Genomic DNA, 13,812 nt, shown 5'->3' with positions numbered 1-13,812 from the left:
TGGTAAAAACCTGTAATTGATGTTAAACGCTCTGGTTGAAAGCGTCTGCTAAATGCCAATAATGTAATGTAAATGTAATGTAAAAGCTTACTTTCTGCAACCCGTACTTCTGCTGGGTTTCTGGCATGCTCAGGCAAGGCCTCCTCTCCTCAGCTGCACCACACTACAAAAGAGAGCTGTGTTAGGATCCAAAGAGCTCAAACACACCCTGACACCAGCCCTACTGTGGTCTTCCAATGATGCCTTAAGGGTAAACATAAGCTACTCAAGGGTCATTTATATTGCCGCACAAGTGAAAATCGGGACATTGGGCTGACCTGTTGATGGGATTGTGGGAGAGAACAATTTCTGCCACAGTAAACCTTGAAAATATTTTGTTTTTGCAGGGACGTGAACATATGGATTCTCTTGCCAGCGAATACCAGCCACCGATAACTTTGTGGTCAGCGGCAGCAAAAAAACATCGGACACATTTTGCTCACTTCATAAATAAAGAAAGGATTACATTTTTTTACTGATTTATTTTCAATTTGGGCAATTTTTTTCTCACTTTTGAAGGACTGTGGGAACCCTAATTATCAAAAGCAGATAAGTGATGCAATCAGAAAAGGACACTTACTCTGGCATCTCTGTCTGGAGCATCTCCCTCTGTGAGCTTGTGTGCCTCTGCTTGAATACTGTCTGACAATCCAATTGGGTTACTTCATGGGGAAAACATTACAAAGCAAATAAATAAATAAATTATATATAATATGTATGTGTGTGTGCGCGTGTGTGTGTGTGTGTTTGTATATATATATAATTGTTATGAATATGAATCATTACAAAATAATAACAAATACATAAATAAAAACACATTTGTTACCACATCATTCTACATTACCACCCCCAGTAAATCGTTATCACATCCATTTTTCGCACCCCATTGGACGTTAAAATGGTTTTCTGTCCAACCAACCAAGGTTATGCACTTCAAGGTTACTGCAGTTCCATTGAGTATCTCTTTAGCATTTTAATTGAAGGAAGGAATGACATTATTATACGGCACATCCACTCACTTCATCTGCTGTACCTATCAGTGACAATCACACACACACAGCAGATCATAGTGATAATGACTCAGGTTGCACCATTAACAGAAAACTCAAAATCAGAAATTGACCTAGGAACCATGGGGTTCTCCCGTTCCTGCATTCCAGTGTCAGTTATCTGGACCACTTGTCCTCCATCTCCCCGAGAGAGCACAATATACCTTTATCGTCAGGTATATTGTGCTCTTTATCCTGTTTATCAGTTCAGGAAACTATGGAAAGTGCACTTAACCTTACCCGCATCTTAAAACAACCCAGATCAATCCAATTTAAAAAAAGGTGTGCTTCTCACTGTACAATTTGGTATGGTAATACAGCAGATCTCATTCAATGACTGTGTACAAGCAAGAGAAAATAAAAAGACAGGGTCTGTAGAGAAGATAACTGTGAAGGTGTTTTTAACCTTGATAGAACCTAGAGAACCTAACCTTGAGAGAACCTAGATCTCTCTGTCCATCTCTATTCCAGCTGCAACCTCCTGGTGTGTCAGCACATACTTTTTGCATTTGGACAGCGGCAGACACCGTGGACACTTCGGGAAAGTCTGGCGGCATGACCGTGTCTAACTCCCAGACTGGTGGGTGGTCTGCGATCTACCCATCGCTCCCCACCCGCTGAGCGTGAGCGTCTGTGCGGCAGGTGAAGCCGTGGCCCCTTCTGGCCAATTAAACAATAAAACGAGGAAAAAAACAACCCCAGCATTATCCGGAGCCGCAGAGCTTAAGCCCCCTGCCTGTTCACCAATATTGTACAGCGCCAGTCAAAAGTTTGGACACACCTGATTAAGATAATGAGCAGCACACATTCATAGACATTTTGATCTAAAGACGTTTCTTAGACAAATTTAAAGTTAAGTTGGTGCCTATGTATGAATTTTTTCCCTTAAAAACTTAATTGGCTACTGTGAAGAATCTAAAATATAAGATAGTTTTGATTTGCTTAACACTTTTTTGGTCACTGCATAATTCCATTTGCTTTATTTCATAGTTCTGATGTCTTTAGTCTTATTCTAAAATGCTGGAAAATAAACCCTTTAATGAGTAGGTTTATCCAAACTTTTGAGTGGTACTGTATGTGCAACAGCAGCACACCTGGCTCTAATGTCAAATGATAAATGACGCTGGAGAAGTAGATTTTACCGATCTGAAGTCAAAGCAAAATTTTGCTCTTTTAATCTGAGAGATAACAGAAAAGATTTTTTTGGTCAAAATAAAAAAAAATAATTAGCGGAGAGGTGCCAGGCTAGCCTAGTGGGCAGGTGCCTGGCTAGCCTGTCTGGGGTCTTGGAGAACTCTGTGGTCCCACTGCAACACAGAGGAAGCCACAGACACACTGCTGAAACAAGGGGCACCCTCTCTGACTGGGGGAAGGTTACTTAAGATCCTGCAGACAACACCGAGTTAGTACCCATGGCATACACACACTCAGGAAGGCATCAAAATACGCTGTGATAAAAAATTAAATTAGTATGTAAGGAGCATGAAGAGCTCCCATTTACCATGCCTGCTTTATGAATGAGGAACACACTCAGGCTCACAAACAGCCACACAGGCAGACATCTCCACATCTGCAAGAGTCTCACATGCCCCTCAGCAATGAAGCCATCGAGCGCAGCAAGACACCAATCAAAGTGTGATGAGTTCTGGAATGCACCAGGGCATTCTACAAGATCAGGTCAGTGTAATCTACCGGCAAGGGTGTGGCGGGGCGGCTCTCTTGTAGGCCACCTGGTTCCCCTGCCGGGCCAGGCGTGGCAGCCTCCAGCGGCCTCTCGCTCTTCCCCCTTACCCCACTCTTTGTTCCACTTCAGCCTGGTTTCGGACACCGCGCCCTGTGTGCGCACCTGAACACAACGCCTCACAGACAACTCCATCTTCTGGTCTTCTGCAGGACACTGATCAGCAGTGTAGCATAGTGGTATAAGAAAAAAAAAAGGAAGGAGAAGAAGAATGTGTGTAAGTCCATCTTTAATTCAGTAAAAAAAAAACAGTATTGAAGCATGTGAAAAGCACTGATTGAAAGGGATTGGTGTTGGATTGAACCCTGAACATTCAAACCCATTCCAATACATACAGTTTAGGCGACGTTCTTGATGTAGATGAACCGGACCTATCGCCTGTATGATAATGAAATCAGAATGTCCTGTTTAAGTTAAGTCAGGATACCATTTGTTTGAGTAAGTCAGGATACCCTTTGTTTGAGAAGGTTCTCGATTGCCCACTCCTGGTCACATTCTATAATTGATTACCATTGTGCTTGACCCAATTGTTAGGGTGTCGGCAGAGGTGTGGGCCACCCTGTCAGTGTCTCTATGATAATCAAGCCATTTGGGATGCCGTGGCTATTCAAATTAGATCACGTCTGGTGGAATACACATTCTAGGGCAGAATGCTGTAATTTTTTGCAGTTCAGGAGCAGGACCCGTAACCAAAAGGTTGCCGGTTCGATTCCCCGCCGGGGCACTGCTAAAGTACCCTTGGGTAAGGTACTTAACCCACATTTGCCTCAGCAAATACCCAGCTGTATAAATGGGTAACATTGTAAAAAAAAAAAAAAAAAAAAAAAAACTCTAACTGATGTAAGTTGCTCTGGATAAGAGTGTCTGCTAAAAGCCAGTAATGTAATGTAATGTAATTATCTGCACACAGGGGCAGTAGTTGGTGATCTAGGTGGCAAAGGGGAGGGGGACAGTGAGCGCAAGGGAGCCTGGATTTTACCTTGAACTCCAGCATCTGGCTTTTTACTACATGCAATCAATCTCTATCTGCTGGTTGGGAATGACTTTGTCCTTCTCTCTCCTTCTGTTCATGGATGACACGGTTGCCATTCAGCATGTCAGCTGCAAAAAAAAAAAAAAAAAAAACCTGAAAAATTGAAATGACAATTAAGAAACAGAAATGAGAAAAAAACTCAATTTAAGGCATCAATTAAAAGCATATAATGTAAAGATATTTACATTATATGCGGCAGTGTAGCGTAGTGGTTAAGGAGCAGGACTCGTAACCGAAAGGTTGCCGGTTCGATCCCCGCTGGACACTGCTGCTGTACCCTTGGGCAAGGTACTTCACCCACAGTTGCCTCAGTAAATATCCAGCTGTGTAAATGGATAACATTGTAAAGAACTGTAACCTATGTAAGTCGCTTTGGATAAAAGCGTCTGCCAAATGAATAAATGTAAATGTAAAATGTAAAGAAAAAGCTAGTTCCTCCCTGGTTTTATTTTACTCATCAGTCTTCTCCAGCACCCTGAGGGACAGAGAGCATAAAAACCTATGTTCTGTGCAAACCCAGGAGTCAGGAAAAGTCAGGAGCACCTGCATTGAACTGCACATTCTGAGTCCAAGTATCGAAAATTAATTTCCGAGTCTCAAGCCCACAGTCTAGCACATATGAACAACAGGACAGATTTTATTAATCCTGCCTAACAAAACATATAATAAAATAAAAATATATAATACAGCATGTTATAAGCTCCAAATGAAGGGAAGACAACCATCTGAGAACATTTCCAACTAAATATCCCCTGTAAAAACAACAAAACATTGTTGTTTTCATTGTACAAAGGGATAAAAGGAAATTACACTACACAGATACAATAAGTAAACACAGTACAATAAGTAGCAGTAAAAAACTCACTGTGCAAGAGTTAGGCACTAACGTGCACTCAGATGTAAGGAGTAGGGACAATACTTTCAATCACAGGGCTACCACGTTCTTCCAGCGGGTGGGCCTGGTTCCTGTGAAGCCACATAACAGCCTTTTCTGTGGCCCCCCGACTTCCACCTCCTGGGTCATCTTGGCACAGTGTATCAACAGCCGCACTGGTTACATTACTGGCATTTAGCAGACAGTCTTATCCAGAGCGACTTGCATCAGTTAGTTCCTTTTTGACAATGTTATTCATTTATACAGCTGGATATTTACTGAGGCATTGCTGGGTTAAGTACCTTGCCCAGGGGTACAACAGCAGTGCCCCAGTGGGGAATTGAACTGGCAAAGTTTCGGTCACGAATTCTGCTCCTTAACCACCCAGGTTACACAGCAGTGATGGACACTACATTTTTCCCCCCAGTTCTTGAACACTCATTGTGACTGCCTTTTCCATCAAAATGGATGGATTATAGAGTTATATTCAGTCTTAGTATGGTACAATCTGTGGGCAGAAAAAAAGGCATATTGTACCGACAAATTAAATGATTACAGGTATCCACTCAGCCCAGTACATAAACACCTCACAACCAAAGAGGAGTCATTACTTTACATTACATTACATTAATGGCATTTAGCAGACACTCTTATCCAGAGTGACTTGCAGTTTTTTTTTTAACAATGTTATCCATTTATAAAGCCATCAGATACAGGTTTTTACAATGTTATTCATTTATACAGCTGGATATTTACTGAGGCAATTGTCGGTTAAGTACACATTTCTTTTAATTACAGCTGCTGTGGTCTGTCCTGTGATATGTGCACTATGTAATGTACCATGCCATATTAACCTTGTTAGTCACTCAACATAATACATTTACACTTTTATTTCGTTTTATACTTATTTTATTTTCTTATTATTAGTTGTATTTCTTCAGCAGTTGTAGTACTGGCTTTGTTGATGCAGATAATGATGAGAATTGTGGTTTGATGAAGGATAAGGACCAGGTGAATGTCAGTGAGTTGTGCCTTGTGGTCTTGGCTGGGAGCGAGCGTACCAGCAGGACCCAGGCTCAGGGCAGTCGGCTCCATCAGGCAGGTGAACCAGTGCCCTTTGGGACTGCACTTCCTGTTTCGGCTGCATTGCTGGGAGCTTGCATCAGCTGAGACAGTTACTCTATGGTCTTCCCCATTCCAGGCAACATCAGTCAGTCCCTGATGACACAACAGTCGAGCACAGAAGTTCTGAGAGAGAATCGGATGTGTGGCACAAACAAGGCTGATAGCGGGAAAATTTGGGTGCTGATTGGCAGCAGTGTAGCATAGTGGTTAAGGAGCAGGACTCATAACCGAAAGGTTGCCAGTTCAATTCCTCACTGGGGCACTGCTGCTGTATCCTTGGGCAAGGCACTTAACCCAAAATTGCCTCAGTAAATATCCAGCTGTATAAATGGATAACACTGTAAAAAATTGTAACACATGTAAGTCGCTCTGGAAAAGAGTGTCTGCTAAATGCCAGTAATGTAATATAATGTTAGAAACCCTTCCCTTCTTCTGCCCTGCAGACAGACATACATACACACACACATTTATACATGTATATATAAAATTTATAATAGTATATCTATAGCACTAGTCAAACGTCTGGATACAACCCCTCATTGAAGGGTTATTATTTGCCACATTTTAGTACCAATAATACCAAAGACATCAAAACTATGAAATAACACACATGGAATTATGCAGTGACCAGTAAGTGTTATACAAATCAAAACTGTTATATTTTAGATTCTTCAAAGTAGCCAAAAAAAAAATTTTTTTTGGAAAGAAATTCACACAACCATCAACTTCACTATTTGTATTTGTCAAAAAAATCAAGCATTTAAGCATAAGTGTTTAAATGAAAATGTCTTTGAATGAATGTTTTCCATTACTAATTAGGTGTGTCTAAACTTTTGACTGGTACTGTATCTGTGTGTGTGCGTGTGTACATTTACAGTTTTTTTTTTTTCATTTTTAACAAAGATTTTGAAAAGTTTTCCTTTTTTATACAAATTTAGCAAATGATTACTCACGATTCCAGGTTAGATAATAAACGATTTTAAAATCTTTCCTTTCTAAAAAAAAAAAAAAAACCCTGAAATTCTTATTCTGTACACTTCACCTCAACCTCTGTGCACCCAGCCACATACATTATTCTGATCTTCAGGCAGAATTTTAGATGGTCTGAAAGGACAGCAGAGCAGGTTAGCAGTCCCATAGTTTTAACAAAAATAACATTAACATAACAGCTGCAAAATTCTCACACGTCGAATATAGCAGGCAACAAACACATAATAATGGGCCGACCAACAGTTAAGAGTGAATTCAGCTCGATAAAGCGGTCATATCCACTTCAGCCATGTCTGTAAGCACTTAATCCACCTGAAACATGGAAAACATACTCTGAACAACAAAGCTCTGCTTGTACAGACCTGTGCCTGTACATAGCATTACGTAACATTACAGTCATTTAGCAAACATTCTTATCCAGAGCCACTTCCAGCACAAAAGAACAGAAGTGTATCCACTGAAGTTGAATGAGCAACAGTATCAAGTGTGTGTGAGAACAATACTATTCAAGCCCTACCATAAGTTAACTTGTACAACCTGACTAGACGACGTAGAAACTAAGGAAATAGCAGTATTAAAAGCCAGTACAATGTACTATGTGTCACACAAAAGGCTGCAGCACAGGCAAGTGTGGTAAGCAGCACCAGGAGCCTACCTAAAATATCCACTGGCCACGCACATGAAATCAGTGTTCCCCAATGGGGTGTGCCCCATACTGTGCCCCCTAATGGAGGAATAGAGAAACTTCACTAACAGGCTCCACTCACACCAAGTCAAGAACATCAGAACATGAGACAGTCTACTGACAACAACAGGCTACTCAACCCGCCTAGGCTCCTGATTATGGTTATAGTCTGGACAGTATCTAGCACTGTGCCAAGCCTGGTCTTGAACACTACAGAGAACTCTGAGCAGAGAGTCCTAGAAATCTACTGATGTAGTCAATGTATTTTGTGCCATATTACTTGGAAAGCATTCCACTGGCAGAATGCTACCCAGGTATAAATATTCTGTGTACATTCAGTATTTAAATCTACCTGACGATTCCATTAACTAGTTTCCAGTGGTTTAACCTGAACTTGATCAAAAGGGGCTTTTTAAAAGAGATTATATATAGTTGTTGCATATTTAAGACACAGTGTAAGACACATATGCAAATGTATATGTAATACAGAAATACCAGTAACCAGTCTTGTCAGCATTAATTTGACATTCTGATGACCTGATTTTATAACTTTGGATATATGTATGTAATATTTTGATATCTATATTGTTATGTGTTCATTCCTATGAAGTGTGTTATTGTGCGTTTGTGTATGTGTGTGTGTGTGCGTTTGTGTATGTGTTTGTGTGTGCCTGCGTGGGTTGAATAGGATGCTGGCCTATTTGTAGTGGTGATGTTAGGTTTTGTTTTGCGTTTTATCGTTTTCTTCACCTGCTCATGGACTGCAGAAATTAGCTAGTAGCTAAATCTGGTACAAAGCATCTTTCCTTTTTTTTGAGATTAATGTATTTTGGACACGGTCCCTGATATAAATAAATTTAATAAATAAAATTTTGCAAAAATACTCTGTAGCTCCTGTCCTCATCGACTCCTTCTGCGTTGCACGCCTCTTGTGGGTTGATAATTGCAGCAAAATAGGGCAGCAGTGTAGCATAGTGGTTAAGGAGCGGGACTCGTGACTGACGGGTTGCTAGTTCGATTCCCTGCTGGAGCACTGCTGTTGTACCATTGGGCAAGGTACTTAACCCAGAATCGCCTCTGTAAATATCCAGCTGTATAAATGGATAACATTGTAACTGATGTAAGCCGTTCTGGGTAAGAGCATCTGCTAAATACCTGTAATGTGAAATAAATTAACATATTTGAAATATAGGTATTTCAAAATGTTTACAAAACATTATCCAGACACAGCTCACCTGAACACCTGAAACACTACCACCTAAAGCAATTTCCTATGTCTTATATTTGTTTTCCTTTAAAAAAAATTTCAAATCTATGGTTTCATGCAATCGTATCTCTTCCAACAAGCTTGTGCCTTGTCTGGCCAACTACTGACACTTGGTCATGCAGTGTTTCTAATACTGTTGACTCCTTATGTGGCTTTTTGCTTGTTTTGTATTCTGCCTCACTTGTAAATCGCTTTGGATAAAACCATCTGCCAAATGAATAAATGTAAGTGTAAATGCAGTTTCCATGTGCACAAACTACAAAATACACCTACTTCTACATTTCTGAAGCTTACCTGAAGGTGGCAGTTTTCAGCACAGACTGCTGGCTGTCTCTCTACTGCCTGTCTGACATATCATCCGCCAGCCCTACAACAGGACCCTGACTCTGTATCTCCATGAAGCTCTTATCATGATAAGAGGTCTTAAATACCTGGCAACACATATTGGAAAGGAGTATTAACAACCCAGGGAAGAGGACAAGTCAAACAGAAAAATATGTATACTGAGAGTACCAAGGTTTTCTGACAAATCTGCTGGCCTGGTATGGGCCTGTGCTGTTAAAGGTCACGTCCAGACAACGAGGAGAGCCCTTCATGGCGAGAGTTTTGCCACTGTGTGTGACACGGTAGGTGAAAAACAAACCCACAACCACAAAATCAACAGAAGAAGTGAACCACTTTCATCACAGTATAGATTCTTTAAAAATACAGCACTTCAATATATACAATTTTTGAACACACATTGCATACTGACTATTTGAAGTAAACGGTCATGATCACTTTAACGAACAGCAATAAATGCACAGTATTATGGGTTAGAACACTGCGTCTGCTTTACCATTTTTACAATGAATGAGGTTATCTACAAGTGGTTTGGCCACATCCTCAGACAACTCATTTTGGGATGTTTTGCTGCCAAATATGTTCCTGAATGAGTGCTGTGTCTTAAAAACAGAAAACAGAAAGCATGAAAATACATGTTGGACTTATGTCTTTGAGATCCTCTGCACCACAAATTCAGAAGGGCTATTAGATATGTACTGCCCTATCTCTTTGAGTTCCCCTTTCCTGTTGGCTTTGATCCGTCCCTGCGCGTGCATCAGAACGGTGGCACTGCTGTCTGCGGATGACCTAAATGCAACATTCCACATCTACATATATAAATACACCTGCGCACAAATCAATGGTCAAAAGACGCAGGGCACGGTGGCCCTGTAACGTAACTGGAAATACTCATATCAGGTGGCTAACGTTAGCTATACTACAGAACGAATTTACATCAGCAAGCTACAAAGAAATGTTTGTTACCTAACTAACACCAGCTGGGTTTATTTGGCTGTGGCGTGATTTCTCTGGGGCTGGTTTTCGTGGGTCTTTTACCTTCCTGTGGAATGGAAACCATCCATAATATTGATGTAATAATAATAACAACAATAATAAGATAGCCAACTCGCTGGCTTGGTTAGGCGTCAGTAATCTGCTGGGCTAACGAAAGTCATGCAACTTATTCTAGCGATGGTATTCAACTGTGTTTCTCAGTATTAACTCGCCAGGAAGAAAGACCCTCACAGCATAACGTAACTGAAGTGTCTGCATCTATACCTGGTCATCTTGGTTCGCCAAACTGCCAACACACTGTGTTGTCATACACAACTTAATTACAGAAAAAAATACAATACAATAGCTTGTTCTCTTATTTCTTAGCCTCGCCTTGGCAAGCTAGCAAGTGTCTTGCCTGGGACAAATAGTCTTGTATTTGCTTAAACCAGCCCACCCACCTGTACTACCTAGGTTAGCTACTTTACCACGTTTTCCAGATGTTGGGATAGTTAGTCTCTACTTAAACAGACATCAATTTGTTTTATATTCTTAAATGTCTACAGTCTTAATGAGGTTCTATCACAACACAGCTATACATGTAGAGAGGCAACTGACAAAGCCTGGTGATTATGTGATGCCTAAAACTAATGTTTTCACTGGCATGAAAGGCTGCATTTTCGAAATTACGTCAATAGAACTATCAAACACAAATCAGCTATCCAAGATACTTGGATAGATGTCCAACAAAAGCAAGCTAGTTATCCAGCGAGCTAGTAGTAAAACGCATTTCCCAGTCCACAAAGCAATTGCATTTCCTAGTGTGTATATAGCTAACGAACTACTCATTACTAGCAATATGTATTTTAACATTATACTCACGTAGGCTGATTCACTGTCAATTACTTACTGCGTAGCTGACTGCCTTTCAGAACACAGTTCGCTAAAAAAACCTCACCCGTGCTCCGTTTCCTCAGTTCAGACGTTCCTTCCGTCTCTCTATCACCAATCACTAATCGCATCAATCACTTGGGGTTTGCCCTAATTTACCTGCCATTCCTAATGCTAATTTCTAGCAACCTAATTGATAAAACTCAAATAGTGACTGTGACAGTTTAACCAAAATTTTAGTTAAGGAATTATGCAAACGAATCTATTTGTTTTGCAGCCCACCAAAAAAGACAAACATATGACATAGCCGTCTGATTTCATTAGTTACCTCATGACCTTTGGTCAATTAAATTATATTTTAATATATTTTAATCAACATTTAACATACGGTACCAACATTATTTTAAGTGCTAGCACTGTTCGTTAAATTTTAAATTGGTTTAAATGAGTGGTTCCCAAACCGCACCATTGCCAGATCAGCACTATGTGTAGCCAAACTCGCATGTGGCAGAATTACTGTTATAACTGATAACTGCGCGTTTTGGGGACACCGTCTCGGTTGTCCTCCTACCTCTGATCTCTGTGTGTCACTCCTTCAGTTTCATTCATAGGTCCATTGACTGAAAGCATCATATTCAACTACTTCAAGTATTTATTAAAACAATGATTTTTCCATACTGACTTTTTTCACCAAAGATGGCTTGGGGGGGGAATCAATATGGAAAACTCATTGTTGCCTTCTTCTTCTTCTTCTTCTTCTGCTTATTATTATTATTATTATTATTATTATTATTATACCCTTCTGTTCTGTTTTTTTTTCTTCTTTAACTCAAATCCAAATGTGTTAAAAAAAAGAATTTATGCAAACTTTATTAAAGGCACATTGTGTACAAGTGGGAGCCACCTGTAGTTCTAAATTTGACAAGAGGAGCCAGTACAGCTCAAACAGCATTTAAAAATACAAGTACAGAATACAGACAGCAAACAGCAGGCACAGTGCTCCCAGTGGCATCACCCACAACTAACAGTCAACGCAGACAAGTAAATCCATCTGACCGCATTTTCGAACCAAACGAGAGGATGGAGAACACAATAAATGCAAGCCCAATGTGCCCACTGTCTGTCTTAGGTAAGCATTAAACTGGCATTCAGGTGGGATCTGGGAAGAGATCTCAGGCCCGATCAGCAGTCAGTGCAGGTCCATGTTGAATCCAGGCTTCGCAAGGTCAGGAAAACTTGAGAACTAACTGTGCTGTTCCAGGTACAATCTGCCGAGGTGAGATAAGCGAAAGGTGAATGGAGAGACTCTTCTTTTCCAGGTATGGTATGGAATATGTGAGTCTGCAGCAGGTAAAGAAATATGAGTGACTCACACAACAGTATTTGTAAAACAACATTTTACACATTAAGGATGTGCTCACAGTACACAGTTAAGCCCTGCTGTATTTTTCATTACACCATTTTATGTCTATATTTGTTGGAAATATTAATGTAGCCATCGTACACACCTCCTCTAAATTCTTCAGATATGGCACCAGGTGTATTACTTGTCCCTGTGTCCAAGTACAAAAGGTCCTGCTTACTACGTTTTCCTGGAAGGCCCTGTACCCCATTTGACCAAACGTGTAGAATAATACTTATTTACTGAGAAGCAACACCAGTCAGCAATCGCTGTTTTCTACCATTTCACAGAGGAATGAATTGCATGAAGCTACCATGGGTCTGTAAACACACTGCCATGTGCCGCCTTGCTTTTCAACAGAAGTTCCTGATGTAGAATTTTTTGCATCACACATTCCAACAGCGAGCGACATTCTGTGCTTATGGTCACTGTTGTTTCCAGTGCCAAATCACAAGATCTTAGTAAGAATGAAAACACTGCCATGACGCACTGCTGAGACATGCCCCCTCTGTACCCCTAACAGCGAAAAAGCAAAACTATCATTAAAATAATAAAACCTCCGAGATAGGTAGGAACAAAACTCTTGTGTTTCTAAAAGCAGTGCCTTTCTGAGATGGGGCTGTTTAGTGAATGCATTTCTTGGGGATTAAAGAACAACATGCTGACAGTATAAGAGGAGAGGGTTAAAGGCATAACCCGCAGCTGCGGTACTTTTTAAAGACCCCAGGGCAAAATTAGTGAACGCTTCTGGCAGAAAGTAGTTTCAGATATTCAGCATATAGTTGAGCTGATGGGTGTGTTGGCTGAAGTTTATTGGCAGTTCCTCCTTCTTCATCTAGCACCTCCCAACCGCTATTAGCTGAGGTCGAGGTTTTGAAAGTATGTACAGGACTGAGATAACCAAGTGTGCACACAATGTTATCGTGAACTTTGCAAAGGCAGACAAATGTCCACACTACCCATGTCCTTTGCACATTTGTAACAAATACATACACATACTGTGGATCTTTTGATATCTCATCGCAGAAGCTTCAACACTGCAAACCACAGGGTGGATTTAGATGGAGATATTTTGTGATGGTACAAAGCATCTGGAAAAAAATATGGTTTTGACTTGAAGGTTTTTATTTATGTGAGTAGTAAAAAAAAGCCATTGTCACAGTAATTGGCATGTATTTATATCCAGGATCATATCATTTATAAGTTTCTCCTTCACCACATCTATTGGCAGCCTCTCCACAATTAACCACAATAAAAGACAAAGTTTTGGTATCAGTGCAAAGTTTATTATAAAACAATCAATATATATATATATTTTTATCATATCATTAGTTCCACTTTTCTCGTACATTTATCAGGTGGTCATCCCAAGGTTGCCCATACAAAATGGTGGGCATGG

The sequence above is a fragment of the Megalops cyprinoides genome, chromosome 8 (genome assembly GCF_013368585.1).
Source record: "Megalops cyprinoides isolate fMegCyp1 chromosome 8, fMegCyp1.pri, whole genome shotgun sequence".
NCBI classification, from domain to species: domain Eukaryota; kingdom Metazoa; phylum Chordata; class Actinopteri; order Elopiformes; family Megalopidae; genus Megalops; species Megalops cyprinoides.
Note: the sequence above shows the minus strand (reverse complement) of the source record.